The sequence below is a fragment of the Psammomys obesus genome, unplaced genomic scaffold, assembly GCF_907164565.1.
Source record: "Psammomys obesus unplaced genomic scaffold, mPsaObe1.curated_primary_1811, whole genome shotgun sequence".
NCBI lineage: Eukaryota > Metazoa > Chordata > Mammalia > Rodentia > Muridae > Psammomys > Psammomys obesus.
This window is the reverse complement of record NW_026590365.1, coordinates 598,408-610,694: the sequence shown is the minus strand read 5'-3', so window position 1 is coordinate 610,694 and position 12,287 is coordinate 598,408.

The following is a 12,287-nucleotide window of genomic DNA, read 5'->3' as shown; positions in this document are numbered from 1 at the left end:
CTAGGGTCAGATGGAAAGGGAGGAGGACCTCCCCTAGCAGTGGACTTGGAAAGGAGCAGGGAGGAGATGAGGGTGGCAGGGTGGGATTGGGAGGAAAAGAGGGAGGGGGCTACAGCTGGGACACAAAGTAAATAACCTGTGATTAATATATAAAATAAAAATTAATAAAAAAGAAGAAAAGCAGTAATATATAATATATAAAATAATTTTATATTATTAAAATAAATATACTTAGAAAAATACTTGTTGGTACATGTTTTGTGTTCTATCACATGATCTATCACAGAGCATGTTCTATGTTCTGATGAGAAAAATATGTATTTCCCAGTGATGGAATGGACTATTTTTAATTTTTTTCCACTTCCCTAAAAGACAACATCTTGCACTATATACTGGGCTGGCCTTGAACTCATAATCTTCTTATTTAACCCTTCCAAGTGCACAGATTGTAGGTATTCCTCATTGTTTCTGGATTTGGAATATTCTTTAGATGTTTATTATATCCATTTACTGAAGGGCACATCATGGCATATATATGAAGGTCAAAGGACAACATGTGGAGTCAGTTCTTTTCTTCCACCTTTTGTGGGTCTTGGGGATTGAACTCAGGTTGCCAGATTCACTTATCAAATACCCCTACCTGCTGAGCCATCTCAACAGCCCCAAGTGTACAGTTTCCTTCTTTTTACTTAATTGATTTTTCTGTCAAAATGCTTTTCCTGTTGATGAAGTTGGCTGTTAAATTCCTGGAGTACTTTATATTAGCGTCTATCTCTTCATTTAGGCTTATTAATACTTGTTTTATACTTTTATTTCTTTGTATATTTTGATATTATATGTTATTTATAGCTGCCATTTGCTTGATTTGAATTGGCATATCTGTCATGTTGATTTCTCTTCCTGCTGCATTTGATTTCAAATTCTATCTTATCCTTTAGTAGTTGCCTACTCATAATTTCTCATGGTTTTCATTCACACTGAATATCTTATCCCATTCTTTTTCCCTGGATCTATTTGTGTTCATAAATGCAAAGTGAAGGAAGCAAATTCCTTTTCCTTTTCTTTTTTGTAAAGCAAAACAGGAGTTAATTAAGAAAAGGGTTATTGTTGTTGCTGCTGTTGAGACAACCCTGGCTGCCCTGGAACTCACTGTATAGACTCTGCTGACTTTGAACTCACAGAGATACAACTGCCTTTGCCTCCCAAGTACTGGGATTACAGTTTTGCACCTCATACCCAACAAGAAAAAAAGTTTTGTTTTGTTTTGTTTTTTTGTTGTTTTTGATTTTTTCTTTTTCTTTAATTTCACTATATGAATGAGATTTTTTTATTTTATTAATTACACTTTATTCACTTTGTATTCCTCCATAAACCACTCCCTCCTCCCCTCCTAATCCCACCTTCCCTCCTCCTTCTCCACGCATGCCCCACCCCAAGTCCACTGATAGGGGAGGTCTTCCTCTCCTTCCTTCTGATGCAAGGATCAGATCTCATCAGGAGTAGCTGCATTGTCTTCCTCTGTGGCCTGGTAAGGCTGCTCCCATCTCAGGGGGAGGTGATCAAAGAGCAGGCCAATCAGTTCAGAGGCAGTCCCTGTTCCCATTACTATGGAATCCACTTGGACACTGAACTTCCATGGGCTACATCTGTGCAGGGGTTCTAGGTTATCTCCATGAATGGTACTTGGTTGGAGTATGAGTCTCAGGAAAGACCAATGTGCTCAGATTTTTCAGTTCTGTTGCTTTCCTTGTGGATTTCCTGTCCTCTCCAGATCTTACTATTTCCCACTTCTTTCATAAGATTCCATGTATTCTGCCCAACAGTTGGCCATAAGTCTCAGCATCTGCTTTGATAGTCTGCAGGGCATTGCCTTTCAGAGGCCCTCTGTGGAAGCTCTTTACTTGTTTCCTGTTTTCTTCTTCTGATGCCCATCCTCTTTGCCTTTCAGGATGGGGATTGAGCATTATAGCTAGAGTCCTCCCTCTTGATTAGTTTCTTTAGGTGTACAGATTTTAGTAGGTTTATCCTATATTATATGTCTATATGAGTGAGTATATACTGTGTGTGTCCTTCTGCTTCTAGGATAGCTCACTCAGGATGATCTTTTCCAGTTCCCACCATTTACTACAAATTTCACTCTTTCCTTGGTTTTTATTGCTGAGTAATATTCCATTGTGTAGATGAACCACAATTTCTGTATCTATTCCTCCACTGAGGGGCATCTGGGCTTTTTTGAGGTTCTGGCTATTACAAATAAAGCTTGTATAAACATAGTTGAGCTAAGGTCCTTTTTGTGTACTTCAGCCTCTTTTGGGGATATGCCTAGGAGTGGTATAGCTGGATCTTGAGGAAGCGCTATTCCTAGTTGTCTGTAGAAGCACCAGATTGCTTTCCAGAGCGGTTGTGCAAGTTTACATTCCCACCAGCAGTGGAGGAGGGTTCCCCTTTCTCCACAACCTCTCCAGCAAAGTTTTAATATAGGCTTAAACATAAGGAAGGAAAGAAACAGGGGTGGGAAACTGATTTAAGGAAACAATAGAATGTCTTTTTTCATCTTTATTTTTATTTTTTTTAGAATTTCTTAAGAGAAAGTATCGGTTTCTCAAGACAAAGTTGCATTTAACTGTCTTGATACTATATGCACAATTTTGGTAGGTTTTGCAGTTACATTGCTCAAAATACTTAAAAGATTAAATGAAATATTTTGTTATGCCTATGTATACTTGAAGCTCTTTTTTTAGTAAATAACACTGCTTATGAACTGTATTATACAAGCTTAAAGACAGAGAAAAATATAGATCAAAATGATTTAGAGTATTCTTATATACAGGTCACAGAGATATCCGAACATGGCTTGACTGTAAGTAAGAGTCAGTGTAGTTTGAGACTTTCTTGATTCTCAGCCAATAGGTTTGATGGGATTCTTTCTTCTCCCATGTTGTCTGGATTTTGACTACCATTCTGTTTTGTCTCAATTTCTCCCTCTAAAATTTTGCCCAGTATTAAGAGTTATTTTCCAAGTTTCATACTTCTGAACAGGGACAAAGACAAAACCTGCTTACCCAAGGTTTTAAGATCTTGGTCTGATCTGAGGGACACATAAGAATTGGAGTCTGGAGCTCTGAGAATTATTGTTCAACAGAAAAAGTGAGTTACTCTTGAGTAGTTCTTGACTTGTTTCAGTTATTAATGTCTTTTATTTGGAGCACTGAATCTATTTCCTTTCAAAGCAATTATTGCCCTAATTCAGCAATTATGTAATTTGTCTTCTAGTTTCATTTCACTGCATTTCTTCCTCTCTTACACCTTTAGTTGGTGATTAAGTGACTTATCCTGCAATATGTTTTGATTCTTTGTTATTTATTTATTTATTTATTTGTTTTTGTTTATGTTTTTTGAGACAGGGTTTCTTTGTGTAGCCATGGCTGTTCTGGCAGGCAGATCATTATGAGTTTGAGGCCAGACTGATCTACAAAGTAAGTGCAGGACAGCCAATGCTACACAGAGAAACCCTGGCTCAAAAAACTGAAAGAAAAATCTAGACAATATCCTGGATGGGGTGTGTGTGTGTGTATGTGTGTGTGTGATAGGACTTTCTCAATAGGACTGCATTTGCTCAAAAATAATGACAAGTGGTACTCCATAAAAGTAAAAAGCTTCTGCACAGCTAAAGAATCAGTCAAGTAGAGAGGAAGCCCACAGACTGGGAAGGAATTTTTGCTATCTATATATCTGACAAAGGATTAATATTCAAAACATATAAAGAATTCAAAAACAAATTGTCCAAATTAAAAAAAAATCCAAAAACCAAATGACATACTTAAAATATGGTCCAGGAACTTGAGAAGAAGAAAAAAAATGGTTAAGAAATATCTCCAAAAGTGTTCATGGCCCTTAGATATGGTGGTTTGAATAGGAGTGGCCCCCATAGGCTCAAATATTTGAACCGTGGTCATTAGGGAGTGACACTACTTGAGAGAAATTAAGACTTGTGGCATTGTTGGAATGGATGTGGCTTTGTTGCCTTTGTTGTGTGTTTGTGTGTGTGTGGTAACAAGGGATGGGATAGGCTTTGGGGTTTCTGAAGCCCAAGCCAGGCCCAGTAGCTCTCTTTCTTCTTGTTGCCTGCAGATTCAGATGTAGAATTCTCAGTTCCTTCAGCACCATGATGTCTACCATTGCATGATGATAGTAGACTAAACCTCTGAACTGTAAGCCAGCCCCAGTGAAATGTTTTCCTTCATAAGAGTTGATGTGGTCATGGTGTCTGTTCACAGCAATAGAACACTGACTAAGACACTAGGTATTAAGGAAATGAACATTAAAATAACTCTGAGATTTCATCTTATTCCAGTCACAGTGCAAAGATCAACAAAACAAGGCAGACAGTAAATGCTAGAGGGAATGTGGGGAAAGGGGAGCCTTCCTGCACTGTTGGTAGGATTGCAGTCTAGTCTGTCCCTCTGAATATCAGTGTAAAGAATTGTCAGTAACCTAAAAATAACTCTACAATAAGACTGAGCTGTACTAACCCTTGAGAATGCCAAAAGTGTTTTACATCATATTCCACAGAACTTGCTCAACCATGTTCATTCCTGTAGCTAGCGAATGGAAGCAACATCCGTGTACTTCAACTGACAAATGGAAAATGAAAATGTGCTATACTTACACTATGGAATACTATTCAGCTGTAAGGAAAAATGAAAACATGAACCTGGCTGGTAAAAGGATGGAACTAGAAAAGATCATATTGAAGGAAATAACCCAGACCTGGAAATGTTCTCTATCATATGAGGCTCCTAGTTCTATATATTTAGATATGAGGACATATGCTAGAGTAACTATAAAACTTAGGAGAGCAGAAAAGTGATCATTGCTAAGATAGGGACTTGGGGAAGCAATAGAAAGGAGAATAACAGGGTACAAGTGACTAAGCGATGAAAATGAGAAAAATAAGGAGGGAGGAACTAATTAGTGAGAATGGAGGGAAATAAAATAAAGAAGAAGGAATGACAGCTTTAAAAGAACAGAAAGGATGCCTGAAAAAGTCATAAGAAATCATACTGTTACCTAGAAACACACATACATACACACAAACACACATACATACCATATAAATGTAAATATATAGTATAAATGAAAATTTCCCTTCTGGGATGACAATGTTCCCCCAAGAGCCAAAGACCATTTAATAAAAAGCTCAACACCAGACCTTCTCCTTTTGAGTTGTTGTTCAGGGTTGTTGAAGAAACTTCCGAAATATTACATGCTCTTGCTAACCTCAGAGGTGTAAGGTAAGTCTCTATTGCTGAAAACACCATCCACCTAAGAAAGAGTCAGAAGCCCCTCAACTGGAACAGATCCAAAGCCTGTTCTTTGATTCCTAGCTGTTGAGGTACCAGAAAGTGCCATCACTATTCTAAAGGAGGGAAGTAACCAACAGTCCTACCTAGTTATAACGCCTATGAACCACAGTAAGGACCATCAAAACATAATAGTCCCAAGGGTGCAGTAGTGGCATTCATACCAGTGACCATAACCAACAAAAGGGAAATTGTGTCTGGTACTTTCCAGTACTTAGCCAGCTACCCAGAGCAATTGAACTCATGGATATTGGAGGAAAACCTCCAACTGCCACTTGACTAACCCAGTGGAGTCCCTAGCTATATTACATTCTAAGTATTTAGTCTTTTATCCTGTCTTAGTGGCTCGTCTATTGCTACACTAAGATACCATGACCAAGGCAACTTATAGAAGAGAGTATTTAGCAGGGTCATACACTTTCAGATGGTGAGTTTATGAGGCTTATAGCAGGAACATTGCAACAGGTAGACAAGCATGGTGTTGGAACAGTAGCTGAGAGCTTACACCTAACACAAAATAGTTAGGTAAAGAGAGCTAACTATGAATGACATGGGCTTTTGAAACTTCAAAGCCCATTCCCAGTGACACACCTCCTCCAGGCCACACTTTTTATTCTTTCTCAAATACTGGGGACTGAGCATTCAAATATATGAGGCTAAGGGGGGAATTCACATTCAAACTATCACATTCTACTCTCTGGCCCCCTAAGCTTGTGGCCATATCAAAATACAAAATGCATTTAGAACAACTTAAAAAGTTCCCATAGTCTATCACAGTCTCAACATAGTTCAATAGCCCAGATTCAAAAGTCTCAAGGCAATTTTTTAATCATAACTCCCTATAAGATTAAAAAAAAAAAAAGCAAATTTCATACTTCCAACAAACAATGGCACAGAATTTACGTTACTGTTCCAAAAGGAAGGAATGGGGGTATAGTGAGGAAATGGTGGACAAAAGCATAATAAAAACACAGCAGGACAAACTCCAAATTCTGTAACCCTTAGGTCTGATGTCAAAGGTCTTTTCGCTTTGCTGACTGCAGCACACTTCTCTCTTGGGCTGCTTTCAGTCTGTATATGCAGGACTCCCTTGCATTTATTCCAGGGCTCTGGCATCTCCAATATCCTGCATGCTTCACTTCTCACAGCTTCCCACAATGGCCTCTCTAGCCTCAGAGGCTTCCCTTAAACTCAGAGGAAGATTCCAAAACCTTTGTATTCCTATATTCTTCCTGACTCTAAAGCCAGAAAGAGGTGGCTGATGTTGCCAAATTCTGCTGCCTGCCTAAGATGGACTCTGGCCTCCTCCTTAAACTGCATTTGCACAAGCTTTAATTTGTTGCTCTGTAGGAACAGATAATTCCTCAGACCTTTTGTTTTTACAAGTTGCAGGATTAGCTGGGTGGGGTCTCTCCCTGAGAGCACCACCCACTTTATTCCATTTCTCTTTATCTATTTCAGCACAAACCCTGGCTTTCTCGGTGTCTTTTTCTTCTTAACCTGTATGATTTGTACCTCTTTTTGGAAACTTGCATATGGATAGAAGGCTCAGCTCCTACTCCAGTGCCCTGACTCCCCTACAGGCTCACATATTGAGTGCTTAGTCCCCAATTGGTGAGTGTTTGGGAAGGATTAGAAGATGTGGCTTTGTAGGAGGTGTGTCATGGCAGGTGGGCTTTGTGGTTCAAAAGCCTGTGTCATTCATAGTTATCTTGCTGACTCATGCTTATGGATCAGACGTAAATCCTCAGCTACTGCTCCAGCACTGTGCCTACTGCCTGCTGCCATGTGGTCATGGACTCTAAGTAATTCTCTGAAACTGTAACTCCCTCAAAAACTCTTCCTTCTGTGAGTTGTCTTGGTCATGGTCATGCACTAGAAAAACAAAACAAAACAAAAAACTAAGGCATACTCTCAGATAAGTGTAGTCTTCACCTTCAATCAAGGAAACTTCTTTTTATAATAGATGAAGACTATTACAGAAAACCACAACAAAGTTGGGGAGCCCAGTCCCCAATTGATTAAAACTGCAATACAACTCCCACAATTCAGGAATTATTGTAGAAGATGAGGCATAAAGATTGTAAGAGATAGAGGAACAGGATGTTTGCTGTGAGATTGTGTCTCCTCTGAATGTCAGAGTTCTACCCATAAAGTATTACCAAAATGACTATTTAAATATGAGCTGAACAAGGACAACAGTAGATGTGTTAATGTAGCAGGGCAAAACCCCTTGAGGTGTCAACTCTATACAAAGAACTACAGGCAACTAAAGAAGGCTGACAGTGGAAGAAACAGTCCTCTCCATAAAAAGAGCACACCAATTGCTTATCCAATATCAAGTACTCAACCCTGAGACCATTAATACAAGCACTGTTATGCAGATTGAGCAAATTGTTCTTATGTTTTTAGGAATACACACACACACACACACACACACACGTACATATACGTATACAACAACAATTAATGAAAGAGGCCATGAAATTGAAATAGTGCAAGGAGGGGTACATAGGAGGACTTGGAGAGAGAAATGGTGTAATTATACTCTTTTGAGATAAAAGAAGTAATTTTTTAAATTGTGAAATTCAAGAAAATATATAATTACTTTTAAATTTTCAAAGTGAACCTAATTATAGATCCTACATTTGAATTTAAATGATGAATTCTTTAGTGGTGAAATTTGGCAATAAGGGCATAAGTCTAATTTTGGTATATTTTGTGAGTGCAAGACCTTGACCATGTTATTTTTCAGGCTCTCCGTATGACAGGCTAGGGCAAAATACAGTATCATTAAACTTAACATGATTGGTGGCCAGTTATCACAGCTATGTTAGCAGGATGGCTCTATTTATCAGGTTAATTTATCTATGTAGAGAAACATAGTAAACATACGGGTCTCTAACTCTAGATGTCAGCAACTAAAAATGGGCTGTTACTAAAGGTACCAGAATTAGTTTATAGCACTCATAATAAAACACCCGAACCCAGGGTCTGGTGGTGCAAGCTGTTTTTTCTAGGTATTTGGTAGACAGGAGACTTGCAGTTTCAGTGCCTGCCTGAGACACAGAGTAATTTCAGTGCCAGTTCAGGCAAGTGAGAGAGACTCTTTCTCAAAATAAAAATATAAACAATAATAGAGCAAATAAAAGATAAAACATGAAAAGTACAAATATGCAAACAAAAATCGAAGGCGAGACTGAAGATACATCTTGGTGATATCTGGAGACTAGAATCCAGGGATATTCTAATGAGATGAGAAAAAGCAATAGAGATGGCTACTGATGTCCTTCCTCTCTCAAATGTCTTTTCCTCCCATTTCTCCCCATTCTTGCCTTTCTTCTTTGCCACCTAACTGAAAACTGATGAAAGGTTGAGACTGACTCAATATTGAGAGACAGTAGGGATGAGGTGCATATATAATCTAGCAATTCATTCATTATAAAAACAGGGACAACTTTAAGGATCATTTTGTGGATTAAATAAGATGAACAGTATGTTTAGCATAACATTCAATCATTTTAGCTGCGTCTTTTTATTATTATTATTAGTTTTATTATAATTATCCTGTTGTATCCTTCAGAGCTATTTTTGTCTTTAGTCATTTATCACTAGATCTTGGGGTAAAATATGAATCTCAATGTTGTAGTAGGAAGTAAGTGGAGTATATAGTATATATTGTGCTAATATGGTAGCCATTATTTTTAACTGCTTCAGTAAAAAATAATGTTTTACAATTAATACTAGTAATAATTTTTTTGCTATGGAAGTAGTTCCTATATATATGACAACAGTTTCTAACAGTTGTAGAGTAACAGAATGCATGTTCCAATGGACCCACAGTACTCCGCATGTGATCTCTGAAATAGTAACAGCAGCATCCCCTGGAAATGTATTAGAAATGATAAATTGTGGGTCCTTTCAGGAACCTACTGTATCAGAATGAGGCTAGCACCTCACAGTCTGGATTTTAGAAAAACATTTAGATGAGACTGTGTGCTAAAGTGTGAGGTCCATGACCTGGAGGTTTAAGAGCTGTCACTAAATCTTTCTTTAATGCTATCTATCTATCTATCTATCTATCTATCTATCTATCTATCTATGTGTGTTGATGATGTTTGGCTTGGATGTATGTCTGTGTGAGAGTATCTGGTCCCCTGGAATGGGAGTTACAGACAGTTGTGAGCCGCCACGTGGGTGCTGGGAGTTAAACCTGGGTCCCCTAGAAGAGCAGTCAGTGTCCTTAACTGCTGAGCCATCTCTCCAGCCTTGTCACGAAATCTTAGTTCAGCAGGAGACACTTATTTTTCATACAGAGGTATTGTTTAATAGATTTTTATCTTACCTAATTTGTTCATGTTTCATGCACAAATGTGTATACTATGATGCTCTTTTTAAAATAAAATAATCAATTTTTTATTCTTTTTAAACAAAATATAATATAAAACTATTACATTGAAGTTAGACAAGGCAAACCAATAGAAGGAAAAGAGTCCTAAGAGAATGCACAAGAATCAGAGACCCACTTGTTTATACAGTCAGTGGCCCCATAACAATACTAAACTGAAAGCTATAATTCATACACAGAGGACCTGGTACAGACCCATGCAGGCCCTGTGCTTGCTGCTTCATTCTCTGTAAGCTCATATGAGCTTTGATTAGTTGAATTAGAGGGCCTTATTCTCCTGGTGTCCTCTATCCCTTCTGGTTACACTCTTTCTGCGTCTTTTTCCATGGGTTCCCTGAGCTCTGAGGGGAAAGATTTGATGGAGACATCCCATTTAGAGCTGTGTGTTGCAAGATCTCTGTCTGTGTGTCTCTATCAATGTGTGTGTGTGTGTGTGTGTGTGTGTGTGTGTGTGTGTGTCTATCTAATGTCTGGCTGTGGGTCTCTATTTGTTCCTATTTGCTGAGAAGGAAGCTTCTCTGATGGTGGCTGAATAAGGTATTGATCTACAACTATAGCAGAATATCATTGGGAGTCATTTTATTGTTACTTGCTTTTATTAGACAAGTAGTATTTGGTTTTACCCTAGGTCTCTGGGCTATTTAGTTTCAGGTTCTTGGTCACCCATGCAGTATCTGGTGTGGGTTCCATCTTATAGAGTGGGCCTTAAGGCAAACCAGGCATTGGTTGGTTACTCGCAGAAATTTTGTGCCACCATTGCCCTAGCATATTTTACAGGCAGGACAGATTGTAGGTCAAAGATTTTGTGTCTGGGTTGGTATTTATGTTTCTCTTTTGGTAGCCTACAGAGTATCTTCTCATACTAAAGACACTAGAACATGGGGTGAAGATGAGAGTACTGTGCATGTAACAGCTAGATTCAGTGAGCTATGTGGGTACTGCCTTCAGCAATAAGACATTACTGTCAGTTTGTGGAAAGCAACAATCTTGACAATTTAATCAAGTACTTTTAATTTCTTTGTAACCCTTATATTTTAATTTTTAGCAATGATTTTTATTATTTTAAGTGTGTGTGTCTGTGTGTGTGAATGGTGAATGCAGGTGCCCATAGAGGCCAGAAATGTCAGATCCCCCAGAGCTGGAGTTACAAATGTTACCTGATGTGGCTTCTGGAAGCCAAACTCAGGCCCTATGTAGGACCAGTATATCCTCTTTTGCACAGTCAACGCTGTACTAGGTTACAATTCAGACAGTTACCCAAAAAAGAAATCTGATTTTTTTGCTTTCTTTTTTAATGCAATAATTTATATCTTTGGTAAAAATAATTCAAGCTAAATTATGTCTTCTTATTGCACATAGTAAGTCATATTTATCATTTTATGCAGAAAAGCACATGCTTCTCTGGCATGCTAAAATGAGGAGTAGTAACACTGTGGAATAGTAAGGATTCATTTTTAAGAAATCTCTACATTCAAAACATTCTGTAGTAAATGCTTCTTGGGTCACCATGAAAAAGTATCACTTACTTTGTTTTTGTTTTGTTAATTAGTACAGGAATCACCCCCATACTATCATTTTAGCACAGCACAATCAAAGGCAGATGCGGGCTTGCAAAAAGAATTGTCATTTGGAAAATTTATATAAATTTAAAATTTTCTTACTTGATATCCAGTATCTATTTTTGAGGATCCTATGTTAAGTCCTGATTTCTTTAAATCTAAATCCAATAAATTAATTACAGGTGGGCAAGGTCAGGTTGTGGAGAGCAACCTATCTTGGAAATTTAATCAAGTGCTTTTAATTTATTTATAACCCTTATATTTTAATTTTTAGGAATTTTTTAATTATTTTATAGATGCATGCCTATAATCCCAACACTGAAGAGGGTAAAATAGAGAGATGGAGGCTAGCTTGGGATGCATCGTTATGTCAAGCAGTCAGGACAACTGGAATGTTGATTCTGATAGGTGATCTGGGAAAATTTTAATTCTCTGTATCTCAGTTTTTGCTCTGTAGAGACAATGGTGTTTACAGGGTTATTGCAGGGATTGTTTTACTGTTTGTAAACTGTTTTGAGCAGTGATAGGCATATAGCAAACACTCAGTTCAAAGTGTAACTATTATTACTACAGAACTTTTGACTGATTTTTAAAAAAATAATTTATTTATTTTTTTATTTTATGTGCATTGGTGTTTTGCCTACGTTTATGTCTGTGTGAGGGTGTCAGATATTTGAGTTACAGACAGTTGTAAGCTGCCATGTGAGTGCTGGGAATTGAACCTGGATCCTCCGAAAGAGCAGTAAGTGCTCTTAACTACTCAGCCATCTCTGTAGCCCCAACTGATTTCATCCTCAAGTTTTTTGTTTTTTTTTTTAATCTCGTTCTCATTTTTGGGAAAAGAAGCTTCTACAAGTGACCCTATTCCATCAAAACATCATCCAAATATCATCAAGAAACTTTGTAGATCAAAGAAGTTAAAAATAAATGTGGGATATGATGTCATATGCATTGAGA